Source organism: Glycine soja, chromosome 3 (genome assembly GCF_004193775.1).
Source record: "Glycine soja cultivar W05 chromosome 3, ASM419377v2, whole genome shotgun sequence".
Taxonomy (NCBI): Eukaryota; Viridiplantae; Streptophyta; class Magnoliopsida; order Fabales; family Fabaceae; genus Glycine; species Glycine soja.
This window is the reverse complement of record NC_041004.1, coordinates 6,469,802-6,482,328: the sequence shown is the minus strand read 5'-3', so window position 1 is coordinate 6,482,328 and position 12,527 is coordinate 6,469,802. Positions and strand designations below refer to the sequence as shown.

The 12,527-nt window shown below is 32.3% G+C and overlaps 1 pseudogene; it reads right to left on the bottom strand.

The window, feature by feature from the left end:
- Positions 1-7,478: 7,478 nt before the first annotated feature.
- LOC114406069 lies at positions 7,479-11,868 on the bottom strand (annotated as a pseudogene).
- Positions 11,869-12,527: the final 659 nt, after the last annotated feature.

The following is a 12,527-nucleotide window of genomic DNA, read 5'->3' as shown; positions in this document are numbered from 1 at the left end:
GTGCAAAACCACATCTTTGGCAACATCCTTGACGAACTCCCCCTCAGCCTCAGAGCCCTCAACATCTCGTCAAACACTTTCTTTGACGAGATTCTGAGCTCCATTGCAAACCTCTCTCAGTTTTAGTTGATAAACCTTTCCTACAACCAGTTCTCTAGCGAGATTCCAGCGAGTCTCGTGTTAAACAAGTGGCCTCAATAACTTAAGAGGGGGGTGATTAAGTTTCAAAATTTTTCCCTAACAAATTTTAATTCTCTCTTTAAAAGATATACGCAGACTTAATATGCAAAAAAAGAAGCAATGACCAATTTATTTGATGCTCTTTTAATGTGCAAGATAAAATTAAACTCCGATAATGTAAATGAGATCAAGGAAGAGAGAATTACAAACTTAGTTTATACTGGTTCGGTCACTTCCTATGCCTACGTTTAGTCCTCAAGCAATTCACTTGAGATTTCCACTATTCGTGTAAATTCTTTTACAACTTCTGAACCACCTAGGGATACATTTCTCTTGTGTTCGGAAAAAACTTACAAATCAAGAGACTCACTGCCTCTTGATTACAACAACAATTTTCTTTTCAAGTACAGAAGTTTTTTTTCTCTCTTTAAGAGAAGAATAATACAACTTGAAGAACTTAGAAGAATCCTTAATTGATTTGCAAGTGTTAGACCAAAGGTTTGTTTTTGAGAGAATAAGACAATGAAGTTCTGAAAAACTCTAAAGATTTTCAAACACAGGTCACATATTTATAAGTCTTTGGTGGCTTTTCAAACACTCATGAAAGGATATGACTTTTCAAAGTTATTTTTAAAATTTTCTCACTGGTAATCGATTACAGATGTAACATCCCATTTTTTGTAAATAAATTAAAAATACTTTTTAGTAAAAAAAATAAATAAATAAAGTTTTAGAAAATGATGAAGTTTTTATAATTAAATAAATAAAGAAAAATAGTTGTATTAAAATAATGGTTTGAAGAAAAAAAATATATTTGATTTATTCATTTGATAGAAAATAAAATAGAGTTCATTTTTATAATATAATAAAATAAATAAATAGAGTAAATAATATGCTATGAGTACCCTAGCTATAAATAAGGGCATATTATGTCAGTTTTGAGACTAACGATACTCTCTACGCCTCTTCTCTCTCTCACTTTCGTTTTCCCTTCTCCTCCTCTTAAAACCCTCTCATTTTCTCGCATACCACCAAACCTGTTTTAGAAAAACAACAATCTCGAACGTATTCACCATTGGATTATCATGAAATTTGAGCACTAGGTTCGCAACTTTTTCTTTTCCTGCAAAAACCCAAAACTGCCTTAGAAAAACTACGGTCTCGGACTTGTTAACCGTTGGATTGTTGTGAAATTTTGATATGTGGTTCGCGATTCAACTCCTCATACCTTCACCGTTGGGATTCACAAAATAATGTTCAAGGAGAGCGAAAAATGAATCGCACGAAGTAGTACAAAATGGAGGTCTTAATCCCTTCTTCTCTCTAACGTTTGGGAACCCTATCAGAGCAATCGAAGGAAAAACTTGAAGAATCTCAGGAAACCGTTAGAGATGCCGCTATTGTTGTCACAATGCACACGTGAGCCCACTTAGAGGTAAGGGATGAGTTTATCGCAATTGAGGTTAGAATGAACATGTGTAGGGATCCTTTGAGGATTAAATTGGGGTTTATTTTTAGATGTTTATTGAATTATAATTTTTTTCCTTTATGATTATAAATACAACATTGATGTTCTGATGCTAATTGGTTGATAAAATTGAGTGTTATTGGTGTTTTCACTTTTTTATACCTATAATTTGGATTAATTGATTTTGATATAATTGTGTGAAATTATTTTAGGGGTTATACTCCCCAAGTTGTGATAAACCTTTTGTATAAATTGTTATATTGAGATTGTGAAATGGTGATTCAAATTGTGAGTATATAATAAATTGAACCTGTGATGAATGGTGAAATAAATGTGTATTGAAATGTGTGTATTAAGTTGTAAGCTATGAACTGTGCAATCACACAATTGTAAAACCCTTTAAGGGCGACGAGTATTGTGATGGGATCCACTGCGGGAACCTGACGAGTTAAAATGATTTTGAAAATAATTGAGTAGTTGTGTGTATTGCATAGTTCATAGGTAAAGTGTATATGATTCAGGAGTTGTGATAACATGTTAAATTGAGATTATACCATTGTGATTGAGATCGGGTGTATGTGATAAATTGAGTATGTATGGGATTGAGATATATATGTGCATTGAGATATTGTGTGCATTGAATTGTGAACTATGAATTGTACAATCACACGACTATAAGACCCTTTAAGGGCGACAAGTTAATGTTATGTCCTTTTAAGGGCGACGAGTTAATGCTAAGACTCTTTAAGGGCGACGAGTTAATGGGCGACGAGTATTGTGATGGAAACCATTGTGGGTTCCCAACGAGTTTAATCACAAGCGCAACGAGATAAAACTATTTTGAGAACAATTGAGGAGTCATGTGTTTTGTACAGTTCATAGACATAGTTTGTGTGCTAAAATGTTTTCTGGGTTGGACCTGAATCAGGAGGGAAAGGCCCCAGTGGACTCTTCGGAGTGTAGGCCTTGGTGGTAAATACACTCGGTTTGAATGCTCTTTTAAGCCTATGTTGATCCCATATGATTGGAGCATTCTCGCAAAATAGCGTGACCCTGACTGGTTTCCCTATGATTTTACCTAGTGAGAGTGACCTAACTTACTAGTGTGTGGTTTGTCTTGTCATGTATTCTTAGGTGCCCGACGAGGTTTTTCACTGACATGGTTCCACATTGCATATAGGATTGAGTCTTAGTGTATATGTTGCATAACGCTTGTGTATTGATTGATATTGATTGACTTTGTAATATTGTGTTTTAATCCTTGAGTACGTGAATATTATGAAAATGAATGAGACATGTTGTGTTGTGATGTGATGTTGGGCAACAAAATGGTGAAATGACGTGAGCTATGTTTGAGTAAGTTTCATTTTGTTTATATGATATTTATACCTAGATGTTGTCTTGCTTCTCTCCATTAGTCAAGAATGTGATAACTCACTCTCTGTGTGCTATTTGTGTTTGGATCCTATGATGATCTCGAACTTTGTGTTCGTGGGAGCAGAATATCTCGAACCTTTATACAGCAAATGCAATCACATTCTCCCCTCTTTTGATGATGGCAACTAATATTGTAACAGTCGTAACTTTTAATAAGTAAATAAGAAATTAATAAATAAATAAATAAGTAAAATAATAATAATAATAATAATAATAATAATAATAATAATAATTAGGTCATAAATTCCCATTATATAAACCAAATGTTAACCTAGAGCAGCTTTTAGAAAACACATTTTGTCCCTTTCTTCTTTTCTGACGCACAAGAACCCTAACAGAGCAACCAGAGGAGGAGCTCTAGAGAGCACCAGAGACGCCGCGATTGCTAACGAAGAACATTTAAGCGACTACATCGAGGTAAGGGATGAGTTACTCACGCTTGGGGATTAGAATGAACATGTGTAGGGATCCCTAGATGATCAATTTTTGGATTATTTTTGGGTGTTTATGAAGTTTAGTTATGTTTTCATGTTTAATCGTGGATTGAGTGTGTTTGATGAACTATTTGGTGTTCTGATGCGAGTTTGTTGTAGAATTGATGTGTTTCTGTGTTTGGTGTGTACCTTAGGAATTAGAATTCTTTATAATTAGCATAAAAATTGTGTGGTGGTGATTTTGTTTATACCAGATATGTTGGCCTTTCAATCTTATCCTTTTTTTTTATTTTTCCACACCGCAGTGTATACGTGTACATATATATTGATTCTCTTATTTCACAAACTTTATATTTTATTTCACGTGGGTGATTTTTCGTCATGAAATTCCTATGTGTAGGGATTGTTGGATAATTGAATTGGCTAAAATCGTTTAAAGAAATTAACTAAAGTTGTATTCACCTTGTAATTAGGCATTTTCTTGATGTTGGTAACTTAGTTGAAAAATGTTTAGAATATGGGTATACATGTTGTTCATATAAATCAATATGAGTATATATTTTATTGTTATATATAATTTGTATTTACTTAATGATATGTTTGATATTTTTGTGATTATTTTATATTAATATATACTTAATACATTTGATATATATATATATATATATATATATATATATATATATATATATATATATATATATAATTTTTTAATATAATATATATATATATATATATATATATATATGTTTCACGTGTATTTTTATAGTTATTTGTTTATAAGTCTTGAAATTAAATATTGTATATTATTAGTATTATGATACATTGTTATTTAATTGCTGAGTATATTTTGTAATTAGTTAAAATGTGAAATGTTAAACTGTAGACATGAAATATGGTTGTGAATGAGTGTGTGACTGATATTTGTAGTGATATTACTTGTCTTGTGAGTTATGAGTTATACAGTAACCCGACCAGTGTTTACTTTGAGAGAACTTTTATGCGCAGTGTTAAAGGAAATTTTTAGGATTCCTAGTTAGGATCCTGAAGGGTTAAACTGTAGCGCAATTGTTAAATATGTTTGAAATATAACACTGAGGTCGTGGGTATTATATAACTCATAAACAGTGGCCCAAATGGATTCTTCGGAGTCTAGGCCTTGGGGGTAAAGATATTCGGTTTGAGTGCTCCTTTAAGCCCATGTGGTTGAGGCATTCTCGCAAAACAGAGTAACCCTGACTGATCACCTTATGATGTTACTTAGTGAGAGTGACCGAATATACCCATTGTGTGGTGTGTCTTGTCATGTACTCCTAAGTGCCCCAGTGTTATTTTTCACTAACATGGTACCACATTGCATATAGGCTTGAGTCTTAGTATAATTGTTGCATAACGCTTGTATTTGAATTTCATTGAGTTAACAATTGTGGTTGATGCTATTTTATGGAGTGTGTGAACTTGAATGGGTGTGAATAATGTGTGCGATGTTGTGCGGTAATGTTATTTATATAAATTCAGCTTTAAGTATTATATGTTTCACATGCTCTAATGTTTTATTATATACGAATGTGATAACTTACTCCCGGTGTGTGTTTGTGTTTGGGCTGATTGCCACTTTGTTTCAGATGAGCCTTCATATGATGAGTCACATGCTAGAGATGGAGAGACTTAGTATGTGATAGGGATATGTTCTGATAAGTGTGACAATTGGGGCATAGGATTTTACTTTGCATATTATGATTTTTGCATATTATGATTTACTGAATGATATAATTGCATTATACTTTTCTACTTTAGCTTTTTTTTATTATTTATTTAGAGTGGACGGCCTTGTTTTGAGCCGGAATAATTTTACCTTTTATTTTTTTAAAAAAAAATTCTATTACGTTTTCTCTAAGTGGATGTGAACCTTTTATCCTTTTGAATTGATTTAAATTAAATGTGTTAAAAAAATTATTATTATTAATTAATTTTGTATTTTTTTTCTTCTTTTATTATTATGCATTTATAAACTTTAAAAAAAATTGTATGATTTATTTAGTTAGGTAGTTATAATTATAAGGGTAGAGGGTGTCACAAATATGATTAAAAGATATTCTATCTTGAGTTTCGATCTCTCCCCCTTTGACAACATAAAAAAGTCGAAAAGACTAGACAAAATAACGAAGCCACAAAATCCAAAGCAAGCATCACAAAATAACCAAAAGCTAATCATCCATAGCAACATAAAATAACCAAGTGCGAAATATCCAAAGCCACAATAATTCATCTAAGATACTTTTAATATAACCAAGTGCGAAATATCCAAAGTTTTTAGCTTGGGAATTTTTTTGTTCACAATTATTCTTAATACCTTTCAGCTTGACCTTCATTAGGGGGGCAAAAATATTTGTTAGGCATTTTCAAAACATTTGCATATATAAAGTCTTCTTCAGAAAACAAAAAATGATTTTTGGACACCAAAATGCTATTTGACACTTAAGAGAGAAAGATAAACAAGACTATATATATATATATATATATATATATATATATATATATATATATAAAGTGATATGTTTGATAATCTAGCTTGAGGAAGTTCAAAATAGGTTTTTATGGTAACATTGGTGAGGTCTTTACACTTGTTGTCAGTTTGATCATCTTTAATTGTTAGCATATGGACATATTTATTATATAATATTTTTTTACTTTTCTTTCCCTAATCCACAAATACATCCCTGAAAGATAAAAATACAAAATTTAATCTTTGAAAGAATAAAAATACGATAAATATATCTGGATGCTAATGATAAATTATGAACAAAAAAATTCATGTAAAACTAGTATGTACGAGTATTTAATTGTTTTTAAAAAAATCATAAAATATGAATGTCTATTAGTATATATAATGATATCAAATTCCAAATTATAATAATAAAAGTTTGTTAATTTTTAAATTATTTTTTTAAATCATACAAAATTATTTTTTTATTGACTGATCATTTAAAAAATCATAACCTAAAAAAAATTATTCCAAAGGAGGTGAGTGTCTTTTACAAACTAAAAGTATCATTTCAATTTTTCCTAAAAATTATTCATGATCTAATTTAACCATAATGCTTTACAATAAGCATTTTTTACTTGAGCCTTTCATCAAGCATGAGAGTGTAAAAAATTATTTATAATTTATAAAACGGGTATTCTTTTTTCTTTTAGACTCAATTTAATTTGTTAAAAAAAATTTATTGCAATCATTATAAATTTTTTCAAATTGTAATAGTTAGTCATAATTTATTATTAACGATCAAATATATTTATTACATTTTTTACACTTTCATGACCAAATTTTATCAAAGATGCATTTGTCAGCTGAGTGGGAAAGCAAAAGTAAAAAAAAAATATATGACAATATATTTCCGTGTTGACATTAGTTATGACTACGTTGACAAAATCATTTCAGTAATAAATTTGTCCCTCTGTATCACATATGCTATTTTATTAATGGTGACGGACAGAAATGAAGTTAATGACAAAATATATTAGTCACACTTTTTACACTTTTGGGAAACTAAATTTTGTATTTTCATTTTGTAAGACATATTTATCGGTGAATTACATATTTAGGAATAAGAATGACTATTTACCAAAGAAACTTGTTCATAGAAATTCGAATTACAATTATCATATTCTAATATTTTTTAAAATCATTTCTTTCATTTCACTTATAATTTTGTTAACGACAATTTTACAAAGTTGATCAAACCATGACTTTTATAAACTAATTGAAATTAAATCCAGCAATAATGGTTGATTCAATTCAAGTGGTTGGGTCTTTCGCTCCTTAATGCAATCATATGCACAGCCAAAAAAGTTGAAATTAAATCCTAACCATGTTTTTCTATCTATAAATGCAACGTAAATAATCACAATTGTAAAAATAAATATAATACTAATATATATATATATATATATATATAAACAAAGCCATTTCCATTCTTTCATTTCTCACATCAGATTTAGGAATACTGAATGAGTACAAAATATAAAACAAACAAACTGCATAGTTGAAACATATTGATACAGAAAGAGTTATGATTACTCCACATATGACCTTGAACAAATTACGACAATGTTACCGGCCAGAAACTGTTTCCACCAGCACTTATCTTATTTGTTAATCCTGGAATACAAAACACAAGAATAGAGAATGAGATTGAAACTATATATGGAGAAAATATAATTATAATCATTGGAAGTGGTCCTGTACTCATTGATTTGTTACCCAAAATAAATGTAATTGAACATCACAAAAAAAGATAGTTTAAGGACAATGCGACTAATATTGTAACTTTATATTCATAAAAGCTCTCTCAAATATGCATTAAACATTTGATAAAGTGGATGAGAAAAAAAAAAGAGTTTTTGGAGAACTTAACAAATTACCAATATCAATGATACAATAATGGAATTTTTTTTATGTTGTTGATATGTCTCATTGTACTACATTTGCTAACTTTATATACTACAGATAGATAAATATTTATTTTACAAGAACATTTAACAAGTATATCAGAAACTACTCATTTAATCATATCAATTAATAGCTATGATTTATGAAGAGACAAAATTACTTTATCATAGTAGTGACTAAAACGTAGCATATATAATATATTTTCAAGTTTCCGATACATATTCCTTGCAAATTTATCTTTTAGGCATCAAGGCATAGAACCAAATCAACTATCAAATTCGGAAAAGGAAACATTTAGAAAGAATATTGTGTCTAGATTTCACTTACTTGCAAACATGATATTAATTACTAATGCCTCCACCTTAAAGCTTCGTATGTTTGTCCTCTCCAAGTTACATATTCAAGATACACCTGAGGGAAGATCTGACAAAGAATTTTGTGCACAAGTTGCCAATACCATAACCTCCATTGCTTCCAAATTAAGAGTGGACCAAAAATAACTCCGTGGCCGAAAATCAATCCCAATTCAACACTAATAAAATTCCAATCAATAGTACACGCTAACCTTCCACATTCTTGTTGTGGCATCACCTCTTGCTCTTTATGATCTGGATTTTTAGTCAATGGAGGACCGTATAGTCAATCATTGCCTTCAAAAGAAGAAGCTGGAAATGATTGAAGTTGGGTACTTGTTGGGATCTTCCCCTTCAAATGATTGAAGGAGAGATTTAAATATGAAAGGAATGACAAACTTGCAAGCTGCACTGGAATTTCTCCACTCAGAGTTTTGTGAAAGGTCCAAGGACTCTAGTTGGCTCATGTTACCTATGGATGATGGGATTTTACCAGACAAAGCATTGTTTGACAAATTAAGGACACGGAGTTCTTTCCAATCCATTAACTCCTCTGGTATAGGTCCATCAAAATGGTTAGACGAGAAATCAATGGATGTGAAAATTGTCAAAATTTTAACCAACTCCATTTTTTGACCTTTACTGATAACTGTGATACTATCTTGATAATATAAACCACCACTAAAGGATGTAATTTGTTTCTCTATGAACTTTAACCCAGCTTCCTCTTTGTTACCCTTTATATTTCTTTTCCAGGTTGTAAAATATTCTCTTGGCAGTTTGCCACTAAAATTGTTAAAAGCAATGTCTACAATTTGAAGCATCTCCCAAGTCATATTGACTTTCAAACATTTTGGGGAACCTTGAAATTTGTTGTTCCTCAAAACCAAGACACGAAGCCTGGGTATTTCTTTTAAGAAGCATGGAAAGCCACCTGTGATTTGATTTGATCCAAGGTCCAATACCTCTAACTTTGAGCAATAAGTAAGAGACTTTGGAATTGGCCCATCTAATTGATTTCCATGAAGATTTAAAGTTCACAAACCACAAGAAACTGTGACTGTATTAGGAATAGGGCTTGAGAGATTGTTGTTCTTCAGATTTAATACCTCAAGAGTGCCACTCATCATCATTAAGCATGAGGGAATTGTTCCAGAAATGTTATTATTGGAAAGGTCAAGCACTTTAAGATATAAAGCATTGCAGAGGGAATCAGGGATGCTGCCACTCAAAGTATTGTTTGAGAGAGAGAGAAAAAATGTGAAAGACATGTAATTACCAAAGTCTCGTGGGATAATAGAGCTAAAATTGTTGCTTGAAAAATCCAAATACAACGTATTTCCAGAAAAAGCAGGTATTGGCCCCTGAAGTTTATTCTGATGAAGGTCAAGGTAAATCAAATGGGAAGAAAGATTCTGCAAAGGTCCTTCCAAATGAGTCAACAAATTATGAGAAATATCAAGGCTTTCAAGAATCTGTAGTTTCCAAAACCAGTTGGGCACTGTCCCTTGGATATGGTTATCTGAGAGATCTAGAGTGGTTAATCTGGACTGATTCCTCAAGAAACCAGGGAAAGTTTTCAAGTTGCAGGATGCCAATTTTAGATTGTTAATGCTGGGAAAGGAAGTGAGCCAACATTTGTAACATTCACTTTGACTGATAAGTTGCTGTATGAAAAGTCTAGTGTAGCTAAATTTCTGAGAACCAAAATGTTATCTAGATGCATTGATCCATTGAACTTGTTTGAAGAAAGTTGGAGGATAGAGAGTGCTCCGAGCTGGAATATAAATGTTGGAAATGACCCTGAAAGACGATTGCTACTTAAATGAAGGGTGTTTAATTTAGAAGAAGACACAATTGTGACTTCATCTAGTTGACCAAACTGATTGTGGGAAAGCAGAATCCTTTGCAGCCGTGTGAGTGTAAAAAGAGATGAAGGAATGCTCCCATTGATTGAGTTATAACCCAAGCCAATGCTGACAAGATTATCCAGTCCTTCAAAGTGAGATGATGGAATTGCACCACTCAAACCATTATGAGAAAGGTCCAAGTGCGTGAGATTTTTTGCCCTACCAAGTGATGGCATTTGACCTGTGAAGTTGTTAAATGACAAGTCCAGGTAACTGAGTTCTGTGAGGTTTGACAGTGAATTGGGAAGTGTTCCATTAAATTGACAATAGGAAAAATCCAATTCAAATAAGTTCCTCATGTTACCAATAGAGTTTGGAAATGCTCCAGAGAAGCTTGTGTTACTTACTCTTAAAATCTGAAGAGATCCATTCCGTGGGAAGTCTGGAAAGAAACCTTGGAGATTATAGTTGAACGATATGTTAATGACTGACAATGATCCAATGCTGAATATCCCCTGTGGAAATGTTCCATGCAACCCACAATAAACAAGACTTAAGATGGTCAGATTTTTCAAATGGGAAAATGTGTCTGGCACGGGGGATGATAAATTGTTTTGATCAAGAACAATGACTGATAAATTCTTAAGAGTTGCCAGGGAAGGATCCAAAGGTCCTGAGAGATTGCAATGTGACATGCTAAGTTCTTGCAGGTCACGCAGCAACAAGAAGGCACTGCACCATTCATGTCCTGGAACTTTTATACTTACACCATCCAGATACAGTTGCCTAATACTGGTGAGATTTTGGACAAGCTTTTGTAGATTTGGGTTCTCTAGTTTCAGCTCTTGCCCAGTTAAGTAGGAAAGACAAGAAATATCAAGGGTAACCAACCTTGTCAGCTGAGAAATCTCTATTGGAATCTGCCCCACAAAGCCCGCATATGACAAATTCAGATAAGTCAACTTGTCCAACTTGTTAAATCCAGATGGGATGATAGAATTGAAATTATTAGAAGCCAAATTCAATTCCTGGAGATGTTGAAGACTGAAAATAACACTTGAATCATCAAATCCACCACTGATGAATTCTCCACCCAGGTCAAGGCCAATGACACGTCCCTCATCATCACAGCTTACACCGCTCCAATCACAGCACTCAACGCTTTGATTCCACAACCTGAGTTTGCTGGAATTTTCAGGGTTGAATGTGAGGTTGCTCTTCAGTTGAAACAGCAGCAATTGTTGATCCTCGAGACATTTCCCAGCAGTGACAGAAATGTAGATACTAAGATATATCAAGTGACAGAGAAAGAAAGAAAGCGCTGAAACTAATGTAATTCTCATTGGTGTCTACTCGTAGTGACAACCACACAACACAACACTAAAATAGCCAAGGAACAAATGGTGGCCAAAAAGACTCATGAACAAGACCCTTCTGGCCCGTGTTCTTCACTCTTTATCTTCTTAAACTCTCCTAAATTTTGCAAGGGATGGTGGTCAAAAGTGTAGAAGTTGTGTTGAAGAAGTGTAGACTACAGAGGAAGGTTAAGAGAATTAGATTAGAATGGGATATTTTGAAAATAGAATGCAGACAATAGATTGGTCAGAGACACAACCAACTCAGAGTTATTGCACCGTTCAGAGTAAACCATGGAATAAGTCAACTGGATTTTGTGAAATGGTGGTGGTTTACCAGAAAGGAAGAAAAATTAGGCTACCTTAGTTTGAAGAACAAGAATTTTTTTATTGCATTCTACGCGTTTGGATGCTGACCCGTCTAATTATTTATTCACTTTTTTGGTAGCTTCCCATATGGGACTCTTCGCAATTTTGGATTATTCAAAACAATGGACCCAACCTTACATAGAATACTAGTATAATTTTTATGTTTATAACTAGTTGTTATTTGATGTTTTCACTTAGCACCTAACTAATCTCTCTTTTACTAGGTTGGGCCATTATAGAAGTAAAATAGTCTTTTTAGTAGCAAATTTATTTCCAAAGGATATCAAAATTTTAATGTTTGATTACGAGATAAAATTCTCCAATCACTTGTCTCAATGACTTTTTGGTATAGAATATTGTTATGAATTATTATACTTTTGTCAGCAGCATGATAACGAAGATTTTCATTTCAGTGGATCGACCTAAACGGTAGGCATCATTCAATTATGCATAATCTTACCGTTGAGTGTCATAAAAATGATAATAAAATAAAAAGAAAAAACTTAAAGTTGAGGTTGCTTTTCATTTATAATTATTCTTTTTGGAGAATGACATTTTGATTTATAATTTTTTTTTTGTTTCTTTTAAAAGTAATTTATTTCCCATCAATTATTATGAAAAGCTTGGA